This window comes from Choloepus didactylus, chromosome 10 (assembly GCF_015220235.1).
Source record: "Choloepus didactylus isolate mChoDid1 chromosome 10, mChoDid1.pri, whole genome shotgun sequence".
NCBI classification, from domain to species: Eukaryota; Metazoa; Chordata; class Mammalia; order Pilosa; family Megalonychidae; genus Choloepus; species Choloepus didactylus.
In genome coordinates this window covers 4860337-4881900 of record NC_051316.1, presented here as the reverse complement: position 1 = coordinate 4881900, position 21564 = coordinate 4860337, and the positions used below count along the sequence as shown (strand labels likewise).

General features: G+C 37.3%; 1 pseudogene; it reads left to right on the top strand.

Moving 5' to 3' along the window:
* Window positions 1-501: 501 nt before the first annotated feature.
* Window positions 502-2764, top strand: LOC119505180 (annotated as a pseudogene).
* The last annotated feature ends 18800 nt before the right edge of the window (window positions 2765-21564 follow it).

The window sequence follows — 21564 nt, the reverse complement described above, 5'->3', positions numbered from 1 at the left end:
GGGGATGAATGCATAATTTTATAATGGCATTGTGAACAATTGAATGTATTCTTCGTATGACTGCATGGTATGTGAATATATCACAATAAAAATGAATAAAAAGAAAAATAATCTTTTGCAAAACCTAAGGTCATGAAGATTTACTGCTTTGTTTTATCCTAAGAGTTTTATAGTTTTAGCCCTTACATATAGGTCTGTGATACTTTTTTGTTTTTTTATATGGTGTGAAATATGGATCCAATTTTATTCTTTTGCATGTGGTATTCAGGTGTCCTGTCACAATTTGTTGAAAGACTATTATTTTACCCATTGAATTTTCTTGGCACCCTCAAAAAGTATTGGCCCATTATGGCTTATAGCCAGAGTAGCTGGTTAGGTAGTGGGTTGGCCTTGGCTTAGGCAGGCCTCCTACCTCCTTCCTCAGTGGCTTATGCCCAGGGCTGCAGCAGTGGTGGTTGCAGGGGGTAGGGGTGGGTAGGTTACACTGTGGTTTCTGTGCAGATGATGCCCTTTCTAGTTATAACTCAGGGATATCAGCCAATACAGCTGCCACAGAAGCATTGTTACATTAACTCTCCTATTACCTTAGCAGCCCCCTAAGAGACTGACTGCATACATACCCAGAAACTGATTGTGATGCTGAAGACTTTCAGGGTTTTTGAAGAGGAATATGAGCTGCAGCCCATGATTTTAATTTTGGAAAAATTAAATAACCTGGTAAAAGACATGATAGTAGAAATCAGTAAATGCAAAAACCTCCCAAAATCTGTAATTGAAGATGTTGGAAGAAAAATGTTTACCTTTGGATCTTACATATTAGGAGGACACACAATAGATGCCAGTATTGATATGCTGTGCTTTGCCCCAAACATGTTGATCAAAGTGCCTTTTCTTCTCATTCTATGATAAATTGATATTATAGGAAGAAGTGAAAGATTTAAAACCTGTTGAAGAGACATTTGTAACAGTTATCCAACTGATGGGATAGAGATTGATATTCTGTTTGCAAGATTATCACTGCAGACTATTCCAGAAGATTTGGATATATGAGATCTCCTTAAAAAAATGTACATATAAGATCCAAAAGAATTCTAATGGTTGCATGGGTAACCATTGCAATTTTACATGTAGTACAAAACATTGACAACTTCATATTAACTCTGAGAGATATGAAACTGTGGCTCAAATGCCAGAACATCTATTCCAATATATTAGGTTTCCTCAGTTGTATTTTCTAGCCTATGTTGGTAGCAAGAAATTGCCAGCTTTATTCAAATGCAATAGCATCAACTTTTGTATGTGAATTACTTTTTTGGGGGGGTTGATTTTCTAAATGGGAATGGCCAAATCCAGTGCTTTTGAAATGGCTGAAGAATGCAATCCTACTTTGCCTATACGGGACTGTGATGGTTAGGTTCATGTGTCCACTTGGCCAGGTGATGGTACCCAGGTGCCTGGTCAGGCAAACACTGGCCCATCCATTACTGAAAGGACATTTGTGGCTGCTTGATAAACCAGAAGGCTGGTTTATTAAATTATCAGTCAATTGGGTGAGGCTGTGACTGATTACATCAACAAAGGTGTATATTCCATAATGAGAGAATGCAATCAGCTGGATTTAATCCAATCAGCTGAAGACTTTTAAGTGAGACAGATAAAGGACCTTCACTTCTTCTTTGGCTAACCTGCAAAGTGTTTCCTGAGGAGTTCAGTGAAGTTGCCAGTTTGTTTCCTAAGGGGTATATTGAACACATTCATTGGAATTGCCAGTCTGCTGCCTGCCCTATGGAATTTGGACTCATGTATGCCCACAGTTGCATGAGACACTTCTTTAAATCTTTTATTTATAGATATCCGTTGTTGATTCTGTTTCCATAGAGAACACTTATACAGGAACCCAAGTGTTAACCCAAGTGATAGGTACCATTTTATGCCTGTAATCACACCAGCACACCCACAACACAACTCCACATACAATGTGTTCATTTCAATATGGATTGTCATGGTTGAGTTTAAACAAGGTCTGACATTCACAGATGCAATTTTGCTGAGTAAGGCAGTGTTCCAAAATTTTGAAAATTCCTTCAGAAGTAGAAATGTTATATTGTACTTTTAACAAGTGCACCAACAGAAAAACAAAACCCGGAATTGGTGGGCAAGGTGGAATAAAAAATCTGAATTCTAGTTGGAAACTTGGAGAATAATGAGTTTATTACACTGGCCATATGAATCCCCAGTCATTTCCAGCTCCCAAAGAAAGTTCTGATAAGGAAGAATTTCATGCAATATGAGTGATTAGGTTAGTGTTAAAAAAAAAAGAAACCTCTAAAAACCTCAGGGTAGATCTCACATATGGTATTCAGTCTTTCACAGATACAGTTTATAAGCATGCAATAAACAGCAGGATCTTTGAGGTAGATATGAAAATTGATGCAGTGAATGCAAAAAGTGCAACTCCATCAAACTACTGGATCAGGTGCCTCAGAAAAAGACAAAGCATTCAAAAGCAGGTTTCAGACTGAGAGCCCTGAATGACAGCAGCTTCAACTTGTCTGTGGACTGTGATAACTGCATGTCTGTGCCTTCACAGTCTAGTGTTATGAAAACAAGTCTATTGAATACTTCTGGCAGCTCTCTTGGCAGAAACAGTCCTGCTCCCGCTGTAACAGAAGAATCTTTGACCAACATACAAGCTACAGATGTTTTGGTGCCACAAGTAAAACCCTGTGTTAGCTTGGGGTACTTTGAAAGAAAGCATTTCTAAAACTGCCAGGCAATCAGCCTTTACTCCCAACACCAAAGCCAGTACATCTGATAAACAAACCACTCAGCCCTTTAGTAAATGTAGCAAAAAATACTTAATCATATAGTAGGAGACAAGATAAAAGCCTTATACCATAAATAAGAGAGTTCCAAGAGAACCAAAACCAAAGAGAAGGAAATAAGGAAGATGTTAACACTTTTGCTTTGAGTGGAAATGATGAAAGAGAAATGAAGGAATAACTTGATACACAGACAAGTACAGTTCAATCAGAAATTTTCATGAGTGGCTTCCCTTTTCTCTTTCAGAAAACATGCAGTACATATATTTACAACATCCCTGCTCTCAATGCATATCTTATTCATGTTATCAATGATTCAAGAATACAAGGATTTACTCTTGTGCATCTGAATACATATCATTTCTTTCCTTTATCTGGATATATTTGAAAAGTGCAAAACTATCCTTTTAAGGAACATTCCTCAATCTGTGTTTATGCAGAGATTCTTCATGATCAGATCAAGTTTATGAATTACTGGCAGGAGAGGAAGAAAATTATTGTGTCCTCAGGGTGATTATTTTTTAAATGTTAAGTTTTATATTTATTTCTTCCACTGAATTGATAATATTTCTATCTTTATCCATAAACTAAAACAACAAACAAACATCAAAACACATCACTGTATAACAAAACAAAGCAAAATTTCAGAAAAGCATATAGCCTCAAATAACTACTTTGCTTTCCACATGGTCCAAGTTGCATTAATGGGATATCTACAAGGCAGTGGATTAAAGATTTCTAATATTAAAAAGTGTAATATTCATACAGTCCATGTATTTTCCATGGGGTCTTGTTTATTGTTGCACAGTCCTATGTTTCCTTTTTCCCTCTCTTGTCATCTAGTTCCAGTTACACTAGTTCACTTCCCTCATATCCACTTTCAAATAGAGGTTTCTCTGAAAAGTCTTGGGTGCAAAAAAAGCTACATGCCACAGTGTTTCTGAATCTTTCCAATTATTCCAATTAGAAAGCCCTATACCCAGGTGTGTCCAATATACAGCAGACTATCCCAAGTTAACAAACCTCAGGGAAGAAATCTCACTGGAGCTCAAACCTGTGGAGGAGACAGACACAGCCCATGTTCCCAAGTGGCCTAGAATTCTGGAGGGTGCTTGGAATGTGCATGTGCAAATTATTCTGACCCTCACCTGCCTCACAATGAGCATCAGGTTGCTAAGCAACAGGCCACTAAACCAATGGCTACTCTGTGGTCTGAAAATGCAAATAGCACCCCAAGAGTGCAGGTGATGGTAGAGGTGTTGTAGCCCATGCAGGCTGAAGTAGGTATACGAGGATGCTTCTTCTCCACAGAGGAACTCCTGAACACATGATGGATGGTGAGCTTTTGACTATCTCAGGATAATCCTATACCAGAAGGACCAAAGGCAAATTACAGGAAGGTGTGGGGTAGGTGGAGCTTTAATCAAGTGCCCATGGCCAAGCTTAGGCTGCCTTTCTTTTTCAATGGCACAGAAATTACTGCTGGATCTAAGACATTCAGCTTAGCATCCCAGTGCACACTTAGCAGAGCTTAACATGAGACATGCCCATGTGAAGTCAATGAACCCTTTGAACTCAGGGAAATTTTGGACAACTAGGATGAGTCTGCCCTGTCCAACTTCTAGCTGACATTAGGTTTGGTTCATGGCTGTCTTAGTAGTGGGATTACTTCCCCTAATTGTGCTTGCAAGAAGTCTCACACTGGGCCTAAATGCTGAGTGACAGTCAAGGTGGTCATGTGATGCAGAGACCACGTGATGAAGACTGGCTGATATTTTACAGTTGAGTAGGTTGGAGGAATTATTGGGGACAGTGATGGAGAGCCCCAGAGGGCAGGCCTCATGGTGTCCACTGAATATCTTTTGACTTTTGGGCCAGGAATTATCATTGCCCCTGAGGAAAATCCCTGTTAAAGGAGCCAACATACATTGGCCCAGACAGAGGGAGTGATCACCAGGAAACTATGAATGCCTGCCCCAGGTCCCCCTTTCACATGCTGCTGGCCATGGGAGAGAGTAACCACAGATGTGGCATATTTTTTTGTTCCAGTTCTGAGGGCAAGGTTATTAGCAAAGGAAGAAGACTTCCCCAACCTGTCCAATCCCAAATGTGCTGATGCCCAAGGGAGAAGGCCCATGTGACAATGACTGTGACCATTCTTATATGCTGTGAAAACAGTTCAGTGTAGTCTCACCTGGACCTGTCCCTGAATCTTCATGAGGAGATAAACCAACTCATGTGATGCTGGTTCATCTAATTTATTTTTTTCATCATGTTAACATTGGTATATGTTCCTTATATAATAAGGTTTTCCTTAGCTGTTGGAAATTTATGTGTGAAAAAAGTCATTCATTTAATTATTCTTTTAGCATTTCATGTAACAACACAGACATTCTATTATGTATTCACAGGAACATTAGCACAATCGTTAAATTAACCTGGTGGTAGTAAAAATATCTCATCTAGGTGCCTGGTCCACACCTAAACAGTTACCCAATAATGTCCTATAGACCAAGCAAAATGTTAGTAGTGATAATAATTATAGAAATGCAGAAAGAAAAAAAAACAATGTGTCCAGTCTCATATCAAACATTGCATTTCATTTTCAGGTATATTTATTACCTTTCATCTGAATATATCTCATTTCTTTCCTTCATCTGGACATATTAGAAAACTACTGAACCATCCTTTTAAAGAACATTCTTAAAATTATGTTTTCAGAGGTTTTTCCAGATGAAATTGAGTTTATGAAATTTAGGTGAGAATGGCATAAAGTTATTGTGCCCTCAGAGTCATTACTGTTTAAAGGTTAAGAAGTATTTTTGTTTCTTTCATTGCATTGAATTTATTTTAAACATTATGTATAAGCTACAACAACACACACAAACATCAAAAATCAGAACATTATAACAAATGAAAGCAAAGTTTCAGAAAAGCAAATAACCTGAAATAATTACTTTGCATCCTGCATTGAACAAGTCTGCATTAATGGGTTATCTTCAAGGCATTGGATTAAAGATTTTTAATATTATAAACAGTACTCTTCATACAGTCCATGTATCTTCCTAGGGGTATAGTTTATTGCCACACAGTCCTAGGTTTCCTTTTCCCCCCTCTTGTCATCTAGTTCCAGTTACATGACTTTACATACCTCATATCCACTTTAAAGTAGAGACTCCTCTGCTGAGCCTTGTGTGCACAATCAGCTACACACCACACCAAGTGTTTCTGAATCTTTCCCATTGCTCCAAATAGGAATCCCTGTACCCGTGTGTGCCTAATATACTGCAGAAATCCCAAGTTAAGAAACCTCAGGGAAGAAATCTCACTGGGGCTCAAACCTGTGGAGACAGTGTCAGGCTAGCTTCCAAAGCAGCCTAGAATCCTGGTGGGTCCTTGGAATGTGCATGTGCAAATTTCACTGACCCTCTACTGCCTCAAAATAGGCATCAGTTTGCTAAGCAACAGGGCTCTAACAAAATGACTGCCCTGTATTCTGAAAATATAATGGACACCCGAAGTGTGCGGGTGATGGTGGAGGTTTTGTGGCCTGTGCAGACTGTTGTAGGTATATGAGGATGATCCCACAGACCCAAGGATCACCTGCAGGTCTGATGGATGGTGAGTGTTTGACTCTCCCTGAAGCATGTTAACAGGGATGCCCAAGGGCAAACTCAAATTGGGTGTGGGGTAGGCTGAACATTTCTGAAGTGCTCCTGGGCCTAGCTTGGGCCTTCCTTTTTTCCAATGGCACAGAAAATACCACTGGATCTAAGACAAGCAGTTTATCATCCTGGTTGCTCACTTAGCAGAGAGTAACATGAGGCATGCCAATGTGCAATGTACCCACTTTAATTCAGGGAAATTTGGACAACTTTGTGTAGTCTGCACTGTCCACTGTTTATAGCTGACATGAGGATTGGCTCATGGCTGTCTTAGTGGTGGGATTTCTTTCTCTATTTATGCTTGCCAGAAATCTCATTCTGGGCTTAAAGGTTGAATGATAGTCAAGGTGGTCCTGTGATGAAAAGAACACATGATATATGGTGAGGCCAATATGTTTTGTGTTTAGTGGGTTGGAGGCATGATTGGGGACAGGGATGGAGACTCCCAGTTGGCAGGCATGATGGTGTATGCTGAATATTGATTGTTCTTTGTGCAGAAATTATCATTTCCCAGAGGAATATCCCTGTCCTGGGAGCCAACATAACCTGGATTTGTCAGTTAGAATGATACAGATTTAACTTTGAATGCCACCCCAAGTCTCCCTTTTACATGGTGCTGGACTTGGGAGAGATTAACCACAAATGTGGTACATATTTTGTTCCAGAATTGAAAGCAAGTTTATTAGCAAAGAAAGAAGACTTCCCCAAACTCTCCATTCCTGAATTTGCTGAAGCCCAAGGATTACACCCAAGGGGCACTGGCTGTGACCATTCTTCTCAAATCCAATGATAGCAGGTCAGTGTAATCTCACCCTGATCTGACCCTGTGTCTTCATGAGGAGGGAAACCAACACATGTAAATGGTCTTTATTTAATTTCTTTTATCACCATTTTAACATTGTTTCATATTCCCTGTATAATAAGGTTTTCTTTGAAGAATTTTAAATTTATGTTTAAAAAATGTCAGTTTCTTTAATGATTGTTGTAGTATTTCACTTAAGAACAGAGACATTCTCTTAAGTATTCATACAAACATTACCACAATCATTAAATTAATCTAGTTGTAGTACAAATATATCATCTAGGGGCCTGGTCCCCAACTCAACAACTACCCAATCATGTCCTATCAACTGAGCAAAGTGTTAATAGTAATAATAATGATAGAAATGTAGAAAGGCACAAAATAAAAATAGTGTCCAGTCTCCTATCAAATGTGACACTTCTTTTATGGTATATTTATTCTCTTTCATCTCAATATATTTCAATTATTTCCTCCATCTGGGCATATTAGAAAACTGCTGAACCATCTTCTTAAAGAATATTCTTCAAATTGTGTTTGTTTTCAGAGGTTCTTCTTGATGAAACTGACTTTATGAACTTTAGACTGTATTGCAGAATATTATTGTGCCCTCATGGTGATTTATTTTTAAATGAGAAGTTTAATTTTTGTTTCTCTCATCGTATTGAATTCATTTTAAACATTATCTATAAGCTACAAAAACACACAAGCTTCAAAAATCATCACTTTATAATAAAGCAAAGCAGTTTCAGGAAAGCAATTAACCTGAAATAACTACTTTGCTTCATACATTGCACAAGTTTGCATTAATGGGTTATATTCAAGGTATTGGATTAAAGATTTCTAATATTATAAACAGTACTCTTCATGCAGTCCATGTATCTCCCTTGTGGTATAGTAATTGCTGCACAGTCATAGGTTTCCTTTATCCCCCTCATGTCATCTAGTTCCAATTACTTTACTTCACATCCCTCATATCCACTTTCATATAGAGACTTCTGTGCTGAGCCTTGTGTGCACAATCAGCTACACACAACACCAAATGTTTATGAATCTTTACCATTACTCCTATAAGGAATCCCTGTACCCAGATGTGCCTAATACACAGCAGGAATTCTAAAGTCAAGAAACCTCAGGGAAGAAATCTCACTGGGTCTCAAACCTGTGGAGGAGACAGTATAAGCCCAGGTTCCAAAGTGGCCTAGAATTCTGTCAGGTGCTTGGAATTCACATGCACAAATTACACTGACCTTCTCCTGCCTCACAATAGGCATCAGGTTGCTAAGCAACAGGGCTGTATCACAAAGGCTGCCATGAGGTCTGAAAATGTAATGGGATCCCCAAATGTGCAGGTGATGGTGGAGGTTTTGTGGTCTCTGCAGTTTATTTTAGTTATATGACAATGATTCTGCAGCCCCAAGAATCAACAGCAGCCCTGATGGATGGTGAGGTTTTGAATCTCCCTGACAGATGCTATACAGGAATGCCCAAGGGCAAATTCCAATTGGGTGTGTGGTGGGTGGAACTTTGGTGAAGAGCCCCTGGCACAACTTGGGCCTGCCTTTTTTTCCCAATGGCAGAGAAATTACCACTGTGTCTAAGATAATCAGATTAGAATCATGGGTGCTCACTTAGCAAAACCTACCATGCAGCATGCCCAAGTGAAGTCAATGACCCCACTTTAAATCAGGGAAATTAGGACCACTTTGAGGTATGTGCCCTTTCCATTGTTTATTGCTGGCATGAGGATTGGCTCATGTCTTTCCTAGTGGTGGGATTTCTTCCTCTATGCTTGCCAGAAATATCATTCTGGGCCTAAATACTGAGTGACAGTCAAGGTGGTCCTGTGATGAAGAGAACACATGATACATGGAGAGGCTGTTAGTTTTTGTTGAGTGGGTTGGAGGCATGATTGGAGACCAGGATGGAGATTCCCAGAGGGCAGGCATGATGATGTACACTGAATACTGTTTGTCCCTTGGTCCAGGGTCTATCATTGCCCAGAGGGATATCCCTGTCCTGGGAGCCAACATACAATGACTGTCATTTAAAATGATACACATGTATCTGTGAATCCCCACCCCAAGTCCCCATTTTACATTGTGGTGGAGTTGGGGGAGATTAGCAACAAATGTGTCATACATTTTGTTCCAGATCTGAAAGCAAGATTATTAGCAAAGGAAGAAGACTTCTCTGGCCTCTTCATTCCAGAATTTGCTGAAGTGCAAGGAAGTAGGCCCAATAGGCACTGATTGTGTCCACTCTTCTCATATACTATGAAAGCAGGTCAGTGTAATCTTACTCTGATGTGACCCAGTGCCTTCATGAGGAGGGAACCAACACATGTGAACTGTCTTTATTTAATTTCTTTTTTCACTGATTTAACACTGTGTCATATTCCTTCTATAATAAGGTTTCTTTAGCAGTTTTAAATTTATGTTTAAAAAATGTCAGTTTCTTTAATTATTCTTGTAGTACTTCACTTAAGAACGGAGACATTTCTCTAATGTATTCACAGGAACATCATAATCATTAAATTAATCTGGTTGTAACACAAATATCTCATCTAGGGGTCTGGTACCCACCTCAACAATTACTCAATCACATCCTAACAACCAAGAAAATGTTAATAGAAATAATGATAAAAATGAAGAAAGACCGAAAACAAAAATAGTGTCCAGCCTACTATCAAAAGTGGTATTTCTTTTACAGGTATATTTATTCTCTTTCATCTAAACATATTGCAATTATTTCCTTCATCTGGATATATTAGAAAACTGCTGAATAGTCCTTTTAAAGAATATTCCTCAAATTGTGGTTCTTTTCTGAGTTTCTTCCTGATGAAATTGAGTGTTATAAATTTTAGGCTGTATTGGAAGAAAGTTATTGTGCACCCATGGTGATTTTATTTTAGATGCAGAGTTTAATTTTTGTTTCTTTCATTGTATTGAAATCATTTTAAACATTATAAGCTACAGCAACACACAAGTATCAAAAATCACCACTTTATAACAAAGGAAAGCAAAGTCTCAGGAAAGCAAATAACCTGAGATAACTACATTGTTTCCTGCATTGCAAAATTTTGCATTAATGTGTTGTCTTCCAGGCATTGGATTAAAGGCTTCTAACATTATAAACAGTACTCTTCATATATTCCATGTATCTTCCTTGGGGTATTGTTTATTGCTGCTCAGTGCTGGGTTACCATTTACCCCCTTTTGTCATCTATTTCCAGTTACATGAGTTCACATCCCTCATATCCACTTTCAAATACAGGCTTCTGTGTTGAGCCTTGTGTGCACAATCAATTACACACCACATCAAGTGTTTCTGAATCTTTCCCAGTACTCCAAATACTCCAGGTGTGCCTAATATACAGCAGGAAATCCCAGGTTAAGAAACCTCAGGGAAGAAATCTTACTGGGGCTTGAACCTGTGGAGGAAACAGAGCCAGCCCTGGCTTCAAAGTGGTATAGACTTCCAGTGGGTGCTTGGAATGGGCATGTGAAAATTCTACTGAACCTCTCCTGCCTCACAATAGACATCAGGTTGCTGCACAACAGGGCTGTATCCCAATTCCTTCCCTGTGGTCTGAAAATATAATGGGCTCCCAAGTGTGCAGGTGATGGTGGAGGTGTTTGTGGCTTGTGCAGTTTGTTGTAGGTATATGAGGATGATACTGCAGCCCTGAGGATCACCTGCAGGCCTGATGGATGGTGAGGTTTTGATGCTTCCTTAAGGATGCTATACAGGAATGCCCAAGGGCAACTTTGAATTGGGTGTGGGTACAGTGAAATATTAATGAAGTGACCCTGAACAAGATTCGGCCTGCCTATTTTTTCCCCTGACACAGAAATTACTGCTGGATCTAACACAAGCAGCTTAGCATCACATGCACTCACTTAGCAGAAGCTACCATGAGGCATGCCCATGTGCAGTCAATGAATCCACTTTAATTCAGGGAAAAATGGGCAACTTTGAGTTGTCTGCCCTGGCCACAGTTTATAGCTGACATGAGGATTGCATAATGGCTGTCTTAGTGGTGGGAATCCTTGCTCTATTTATGCTTGCCAGAGATCTCATTCTGGGCCTTAATGCTGATTGACAGTCAAGGTGGTCCTGTGATGAAGAGAACACATGATACATGGAGAGGCTGATATGTTTTGTGTTTAGTGGGTTGGAGGCATGATTGTGGACAGAGATGGAGACTCCCAGAGGGCAGGTGTGATGGTGTAAACTGAATATTGTTTGTTCCTTGTTCTGGGAATTATCATTGCCCTGAGGGATATCCCTGTCCTGGGAGCCAACATAGCCTGGCTCTGTCAGTTAGAATGATACACATGTAACTGTGAAAGCCCACCTGAAGTCCCCTTTTAACATGGTGCTGGAATTGGGAAAGATTAACCACAAACATGGCACATATTTTGTTCCAGAATTGAAAGCAAGTTTATTAGCAAAGGAAGAAGACATTCATGACCTCTCCAATCCAGAATTCACTGTTTCCCAAGGGTGTAGGCTCACGTGGCACTGACTGTGATGATTCTTCACATATCCCATGAAAGCAGGTCAGTGTAATCTCACCCTGATCTGACACAGTGCCTTCATGAGGGGGGAAAACAACACATGTTAGATGTTTTAGTTTAATTTCTTTTTTCACCACTTTAAAATTCTTTCATTTTCCTTGTACAATAAGGTTTTTTTTTTAAAATTTTAAATGTGTTTTAAAAATGTCAGTCTCTTTAACTATTCTTCTAGTATTTCCCTTAAGAACAGAGACATTCTCTTATGTATTCACAGGATCATTATCACAATCATTAAATTAATCTGGTTGTAGTATGAATATCTCATCTAGTGGCCTGGTCCCCACTTCAACAATTACCCAATCATGTCCTATAGACCAAAAAAATGCTAATAGTAATAATAATGATATTAATGTTGAAAGGTACAAAACAAAAATAGTGTCCTGTCCATATAAAATGTGGCATTTCTTTTATAGGTATATTTATTCTCTTTCATCTGAATATATCAATTATTTACTTCACTGGACATATTAGAAAACTGCTGAACCATCCTTTTAAAGAATTTTCCTCAAATTATGTTTCTTTCAAAGCTTCTTTCTGATGAAACTGATTTTATGAATTTTAGGCTGTATTGGCAGAAAATTATTGTGCCCTCATGGTGAGTGTTTTTAAAAAGAGAAGTTTAATTTTTGTTCTTTCATTGTATTGAATTTCTGTCATACATTATCCTATAAGCTACAACAACACACAAATATCAAAAATCATCACTTTATAATAAAGCAAAGCAGAGTTTCAGGAAAGCAAGTAACCTGAAATAGCTACATTGCTTCATACATTGCACAAGGTTGCATTGATGGGTTATCTTCCAGGCATTGGATTAAAATTTCTAATATAAACAGTTCTCTTCATACAGTCCATGTATCTTCCTTGAGGTATTTTTTATTGCTGTGCAGTCCAGGAATTCCTTTTTCCCTGGCTTGCCATCTAGTTCCATTTACACAAATTCACATCCCTCATATCCACTTTCAAATAGAGGCTTCTCTGTTGAACCTTGTGAGCACAATCAGGTACATGTCATACCAAGCATTTTTGAGTCTTTCCTGTTACTCCTAATAGGAATCCCAGGATCCAGGTGTGCCTAATCTACAGCAGGAAATCCCAAGTTAAGAAACCTCAGGGAAGAAATCTCACTGCAGCTCAAAGCTGTGGAGGAGACTGTGACAGCCCAGGTTCCAAAGTGGCCTATAAATCTGGTGGGTGTATGGAATGCACATGTGCAAATTGCACTGACCCTCTCCTGCCTCACAATAGGCCTCAGGTTCCTAAGCCACAGGGCTCTATCCCAATGGCTGCCCTGTGTCAGAAAATATAATGGGAACCCCAAGTGTGCAGGAGATGGTGGAGGTGTTGTGGCCTGTGCAGTTTGTTCTATGTATATGAGGATGATTCTGCAGCCCCAAGGATCACTTACAGCCCTGTTGGGTTGTGATGTTTTGATGCACCCCAGAGGATCCTATACAGACATGCCCAAGGGCAAATTCCATTTTCAGGTGAGTTAGTTGGAATTTAATGAAGTGCTTCTAGCCAAGCTTGGGCCTACCTTTTTCTCCAGTGGCAAAGAAATTGCCACTGGATCTAAGATTAGCTGCTTAGCATTGTGGACACTCACTTAGCAGAGCCTAATATGAGGCATGTCCATGTGCAGTCAATGAACCCAGATTAACTCAGGGAAATTTGGGCAACTTTGAGGTGTTTGCCCTGTCCACCATTTATAGCTGACATGAGTATTTGCGCTTGGCTGTCTTTGTGGTGGGATTTCTTGCTCCATTTATGCTTGCCAAAAATCTAATTCTGGGCCTAAATGCTGAGTGGCCATCAAGGTGGACCTGTGAGGAAGAGAACATATGATATATGGAGAGGCTGATGTTTTTTGTGCTGAGTGGTTTAGCAGCATGATTGGGGACAGGAATGGAGACACCAAGAGGGCAGCTGAGATGGTGTAAGCTGAATAATGTTTATTTATTTGTCCAGGAATTATCATTGCTGTGATGAATATCCCTGTCCTGGGTGCCCAAATAGCCTGGCTCTGTCAGTTAGACTGATACACAAGTAACTCTGAATGCCCATCCCATGTCCCCCTTTTATATTGTGCTGGACTTGGGAGAGATAAACCACAAATGAGGCACATAATTTGTTCCAGATCTCAAAGCAAGTTAACTGTCAAAGGAAGAAGACTTCCCCAAACTCTTTATTCTGAATTCACTGAAGCCCAAGTGTGTAGGCCCAAGTGGCACTGACTATGACCATTCTTCTCATATCCAATGAAAGCAGGTCAGTGTAATCTCACACTGATCTGACCCTGTGCCTTCATCAGTAGGGAAACCAACACATGTGAACTGTCTTTATAATTTTCTTTTTTCACTGATTCAAAATTGTTTCATATTCCATGTATAATAAGGTTTTCTTTAACAATTTTAAATTTGTATTTAAAAATCTCAGTTTCTTTAATTATTCTTCTAGTATTTCACATAAGAACATACATATTATCTTATGTATTCACAGGAACATTACCACAATCATTAAATTAATCTGGTTGTAATAAATATATCTCATGTAGGGGCCTGGTCCCAACCTCAACAATTACCCAATCATGTCCTATCAACCAACAAAATATTCATAGTAATAATAATGATAGAAATGTTCAAAGGCACAAAACAAAAACAGTGTCCAGTCTCATATCAAATGTGGCATTTCTTTTAAAGGTATATTTCTCTTTCTTCTGAGTATATCACAATTATGTCCTTCATCTCAACATATTAGAAAACTTCTAAACCATCCTTTTAAATAATTTTCCTCAAATTGTGTTTCTTTTCAGAGGTTCTGCCTGAAGAAATTGAGTTTATGAATGCTAGGCTGTATTTGTGACCTCATGGTGATTTTTTTTAAATGAGAAGTTTAATTTTTGTTTCTTTCATTGTATTGAATTCATTTTAAACATTATCTATAAGCTACAACCATACACACATATCAAATATCACTTTATAATAAAGGAAAGAATTGTTTCAGGAAAGCAAGTAACCTGAAATAACTACATTGCTTCCCACATTGCACAAGTTTGCATTAATGGATTATCTTCCAGGCATTGTATTAAAGATTTCTAATATTATAAACAGTACTCTTGATACAGTCCATGTGTCTTCCTTGAGGTATTGTTTATTACTGCACCATCCAGGGTTTCATTTTTCCTATGCTTGTCATCTAGTTCCAGTTACAAAACTTCAAATACCACATATCCACTTTCAAATAGAGGCTTGTTTGCTGAGCTTTTTGTGCACAATCAGCTACACACCACACCAAGTGTTTCTGAATCTTTCCCATTACTCCATATAGGAATCCCAGAACCCATGTGTGCCTAATCTACAGCAGGAAATCACAAGTTAGGAAACCACAGGGAAGAAATCTCACTGGGGCTCAAACTATGGAGGAGACAGTGTAAGCTCAGGTTCCAAATTGGCCTAGAATTCTGGAGGGTGCTTGGAATGCACATGTGCAAATTATGCTGACTCTCTCCTGCCTCACAATAGGCCTCAGGATCCTAGCTACAGGGCTCTATCCCAATGGCTGCCCTGTCATCTGAAAATATAATGGGATCCCAAAGTGTGCAGGAGATGGTGCAGGTGTTGTGACCTGTGCAGTTTTTCCTAGGTATATGAGGATGACTCTAGAGGCCCAAGGATCACCTGCAGCCCTGTTTGGATGGTAAGGTTTTGATGTTCTGTGGATGATATTATAAAGAAATGCCCAAGGGCAAATTCCAATTGTGTGTGGGGTAGGTGAAACTTTAATCAAGTGTCCCTGGCCAAGCTTGGGGCTGTCTTTTTTTCCCAATGGCCCAGAAATTACCACTGGATCTAAGACAAGCAGCTTAGCATTGCAGACACTCACTTAGCAAAGCCTACAATGAGGCATGCCCATGTGCATTCAATGAACTCACTTTAAGTCAGAGAAATTGGTACAAATTTCTGGTGTTTGCTCTGTCCATTGTTTATAGCTGACATGAGGATGTTCTCATGGCTGTCTTAGTGGTGGGATTTCCTTCTCTATTTAAGCTTGCCAAAAATGTCATTCTGGGCATAAATCCTTATTGGCAGTCAAGGTGGTTCTGTGATGAAAAGAACACATGATACATGGAGAGGGTGATATTTTTTGTGTTGAGTGGATTGGATGCATGATAGGGGACAAGGATGGAGAATCCCAGAGGGCATGCATGATGGTATAAACTGAATAATGTTTGTTCCTTGTTCCAGGAATTATCATTGCCCTGAGGGATATCCCTGCCCTGGGAGACAACATAGCCTGGCACTGTCAGTTAGATTGATACACCTTTCACTGTGAATCTCTGCTCTATGTTCCCCTTTTACATGGTGCTTGACTTGGGAGAGATTAACCACAAATGTGTCACATAATTTGTTCCAGATCTGAAAGGAAGTTCATTAGCAAAGGAAGAAGACTTCCCAAACCTCTCCATTCCCAAATTTGCTGAAATCCAAGGGATTACACCCAAGTGGCACTGACTGTGACCATTCTTCTCATATCCCATGAAAGCAGGTCAGTGTAATCTCACACTGATCTGGCCTGTGCCTTCATGAGGAGGGAAACCAACACGTGAATTTTTATTTAATTTCTTTTTTCACTGATTTAACATTGCTTCTATTCCCTGTATAAGGTTTTCTTTAACAATTTTAAATTTATCTTAAAAAGATGTCAGTGTCTTTAATTATTCTTGTAGTATTTCACTTAAGAACAGAGATATTCCCTTATGTATTCACAGGAAAATTACCACAGTCATTTAATTAACCTGGTTGCAGTACAAATATCTCATCTAGACTAGAAGTCTAGGCCACAGTGGTACCTCAAAGGTGGGTAAGGCAAGGTCAGATATGTCCATAAGATGAACAACCAGAAAAGCCTTGAACAGCCTTCATTCTTTAGTTTATGGGGCACCTATTTTCTGTGAGTTAAGCAGCAGGGCCCCTGGATCAGACATTTCTTCTATATATTTGACTCTTTTTTTCTAGGGGTCTGACATTCCTGCCTTTTATTTTTAATAAAAAATTGGTTCAGGTTTGGGTTGAGTTTTGGGTTAACACTTTAACTTAGGTTGAAGCAACCTTTGTAGAGAATCAGGGTGTCACACTCTTCTTTTAGCTACTTCCAGCTAGGCATGGATGGAGTTAAGGAAGAGTTGCTTTGAACTAAGTTTTAGCATTATTAGATTGATGTTTGGATATCTTCTGCTGGAACTGGCTGGTAGTGAGTCTTTTGCTGTGGCAGGAGCAGATTTTTAATTTTTCATTGTAGCAGTAGTATGTTTTTGGAGTTTTGCTGGTTAGTCATGGCTGCTATTGACCTACTGATAAATTTAATTAGACATTGTAAGAGGCAAGGAGCAAGAAGGAATATTAATATAAGTATAATTACTGGCCCCATAAGGGGGAGTAGAATAGCTTGTATAGGCATAAAAAAGAATGAAAGAAAATTTGAGAGAAAGTTCTATTGAGTAATTTTTACTTACTCAGGCTTAGAGAAAGTTTTATTGAATATTTCTTACTTACTCAGACTTACTCAGCAATTAAATCCTTCTTTTTATGAGGCATTTTCTTATTTTTAAGAAATGACATTTTGTGAGCATCTTCTATAAAAGGGAAAGTGGTCAGATGCATTTTTCTTGTAACTGCTTTTTCTGAGCAAGGATGAATAGGTTTTTATACTAATCTGGAAGATGCTTTGGACATAAACTTACAGATACAATACAGGCAACAACAAGACAAACAAGTGACAAGAAGAATAAAAACTATGGTAATAAGGGCTATTTTCTATTTCATGGTAAATTCATTAACCACTTAGAAAATGCATTTAGTTTACTATAATTTTAATGTTATTATTATTTTGCATATGATTTAATATCAAAGAGACATTGTTATATTTACTTGGTATATATGTGTAGCATATGCTAATGAATGCTCAAGTTTTTCTTGAGCTGCACTGGGTGTTAAGTTTACAATGTCATACATGCTCTCCCCTCATAAGAGCAGGCCTTAGTGTTAATTATGTTTTTAAGTTTCAACCACATCACACTGGCAATTACAGCTCCAGGAGGTATCTTCTTTGTACAGTTGTAGCACAGCTTCATTGGTCCTCTGGGAAACCAGACAGTGGGCTCCAGGGTTCCATTTGGCTGTTTTACAGTGCCCTCCAATGCTACACAGCAGAACCATTCTGGAGGCAGTGTCCACTGAAAAGCCAAAGTGACTGAGTCTTTTCTGGTAGGCAGAGGCAAAGTTGTTTGTAGTAAAAGGTGTTTTCAGTAACAGCATGTGTCACTTACTTCTGGAGCATGTCCACGTGATGTGGTTGACACCCTTATAGCTTTAGAGACCACAGAAATGGGTCTTATCAATAACTCATGGGGAGAGAGCATGCAGGCACAGTACTAGGAGCTTGGTCTAATTTTTCTTTACATTTTTACTAGGGTTATGTTAGATAATGGGTAGAACATAATTTATATACTTGCCTTGCCTCTTTTTAAAAGTGTTTCTTTGCTGTTGTTGAAGATGAAGCTCTGACTTATAGCTAACTGCAAGTACTTTTACAAAAGTATTAGAGTAAAACAATGTAACTTAACAAGGAAATTTGGCTGTTTTTGTGACAGATAACACTTTAAAAATAACTGAAATTATAACTAGAAGTACTACATTGTTGTTTGATTTTATGTACAACAGTAATCAAAAAAAGTTTTGAAGTTTTTAATTTTTATAACATTGTCTAAACATTTCTTCTGAACATATAACATATTACATGAATTTAATCATTTTTTGGAAGTTTATTTTTTCTTCCAAGGTGAGAGAATGGATTCTCTGTAATTGTTGGGAATAAAAGATATTCTTTAGGGTTTGACCTTGAGAAAGTAAAATATTAAAAGTTATTAGGTTTGAAGAAGTATTTATTTATTTATTATTTTTAATTAAAGTTAAAGACAAGACTTAGCTCTTTTGAAAGTGAGAAGACATTATTTTTAAACAAACAAGGGCATGATAAAGTTAACATAGAGTGCAATAAGTTATTTTGATAGAACAGACATTTTGCCTTTTACATTGATTATTCAGGAAAACATTTTATAAAATTTTACTAAAAATATAGTTTTAAACTTGTTAGAATATTGCTAAATAATTAAAACACTTTAGTTAATGCATCTTGAAATAATAATAAACAATTTTTGGCAAGGATTAATGGAATGTATAGGTGTTACATTGTTTCTCTTAAAAATACACATGATTTAACTTTGCATGAATTTTGAAATTCATGAAAGTATTTTGTTTTCTTAGTTTTGTTAAATTCTTATGGCATATTGGCTTTATGTATATGTTGATTACTATATTACTGAACAAAGGTGCTACTACAAATAAGCTTTATAATCTTGTATGGCAAATATTAAATTAGAGTATTTGGGAGTATTTTGCTATTTACCATTTCATGGTTGCCTTTTATGCCCACCTTTTTATGTTTTAAGGTTTGGGACATATTAGGAGGATATGGGTTAAAGCTTTTGCTTTGTGATTACAAGGAGAAGACTTTCTAATTTAATTAATTACTTGGCAAAGTATTCTCATTATTATTTTTGATGTGGTATGCTAACTTAATATTGTTAAATATTTGAGGTTTGATGAGAAGATGAAATGAAGATATTAAGTTTTCTTTATATATTCCAGGTTTATTACAGTGATTACAAAGTAATTGATGGACATATTTATTTGAGTCATGGATAGGTTAGAAAACAAATAAATATTTATACATTTAGAGAGTTCTATTTAATATAAAATAAGTAAACATAGTTTTATTTACTGGCTAAACAAGGCTGTTCAAGGGATTTTGTGCTAGTGTTATGGGTTTGTTTGTTACACTTTAAAACTATGTTTTCTATTAGAAAAGGCCTAAGACTTATCAGGTCATCATTCAGCCAGTTTGGGTTTCATTAAGTAACTTCCTATTCAAATAATAGTATAGGGACAGACAATAATTTAAAAGTAAAGAGTGCTTAATACAAGAATTTAAATAAACAATCAAGGACATAATAATGTTAACATAAAGTACAAGAAGTTACTTTTGATGAAAGACACTTTTTGCATTGTACACTGATTACTCAGAAAAACACTTCTACAACCTTTTATTAAGAAATAACACCTCCATAATTTAAGGAAACTTTTTTCTTAATAAAAACAGTAGGAGACCTTAATATGAGGATCTTGCAGCACAGTGCAAAATATAAAATTATATTTTATAAATTATTAGGTGCATACCCACAACATTAAATATTAATTACTGATTTGGGTGGTGGTTAAAGTATATACTGCTATTTTGTTTTATAAAACCACTTTTTTCTTTAAGTTCTGAGGTTTTATTGTTAAGCAGTGTTATTACTAGTTTTTATCATTTTTTAACTTTGGTCCCAGAAATAATTGTTTTCACAATCTTTTTACAGCTTTCCGTATCTATCTTTCAACCTTGACTACAGAAATAAATTTTCTGCTCTACAGACATTCTGCAACTTTCTGTATACATCTAGACTTTATCTCACATTCCTATTCATCCAGACTTCATCCCACATTCCTAAACAGTCATTTAGGACAAGGCTTCTTTCCTTTTCCCCTTAATTAGAAAAACATTCTTTATACCCTCTATACGACATGCTATTACCACCAAAATTAAACTTGTTAGAATGATGCTAAATATTTCTAAACATTTTATTCAATGCATTTTGAAACAGCAATAAACAATCTTTGGCTTTTTTGAAAATATTTATGGCTTTCAACTGCTTAGCTTGTCTTGAAGTACAAGCTTCTAATATAGGACTTGGAGGATATGAATCATTTGTTTTAGTTATTATATTAAGACTTTTTTGCTTTTTATTATTTGGAAATGTATTTTAGTGTTTTAGGGTGAAACTGTGTTAAATATGCTTTTATATTAGAAGAAATAACTGGTTTTTTACCATCAGAACACAAATCATTATTTGGCATATGAGAACAATTTTCCCTAGCTGCCTGATCTTTATATAGAGAGTGCATTAAAGTTTTCATTATCAGATTCCTTAGTAGAGATATAATTCTACAACACTGGTTTGACAATTTACACTTTTGCTGATTTTTAAATTGTATTAGTTACTTTTTATGTCCTTTAAGCAATTTCAGGTTTTTGCAAGGACCCTTTTGACTAAATTCTTTTTGACTTAATTTTAAAAACTGATAGGCTAGCACATTTACATTATTATTTCTTTTATTTAATTGCTTTGGAATTCTTGATATTAAAGCAGAGGTGGAAGTTCCACATATACCTTTTTAAAACTGTAACTTTTCTTTTAACTTGCAGATTTCTTTGTCTTTCTTGAGACAGTTTGGTATAGCTAGCCATACCACACATAAAGTCTAGCTGACTGCAGCTATAACTCATTAACAATTTTAATGACACTTTTTAAATTTAGAACAATTATTAAGAATAGTTTTTAAGGGATATGTAGTTGGCACAATTTGAGAGTTTCCCATGGCTGAGAAATAGCAAAAGAAATCATAAAGACAGAACATAGGAGTAGGAGCTGTTTAAATGTAACTGGTTTTTCACACAAACGCAAACTCTGTAAACTGCACAAAAGTTAAAAGGAGAACTACAAGTCTGGGGTTACAGTAGTGGGGCTTAAACCCACT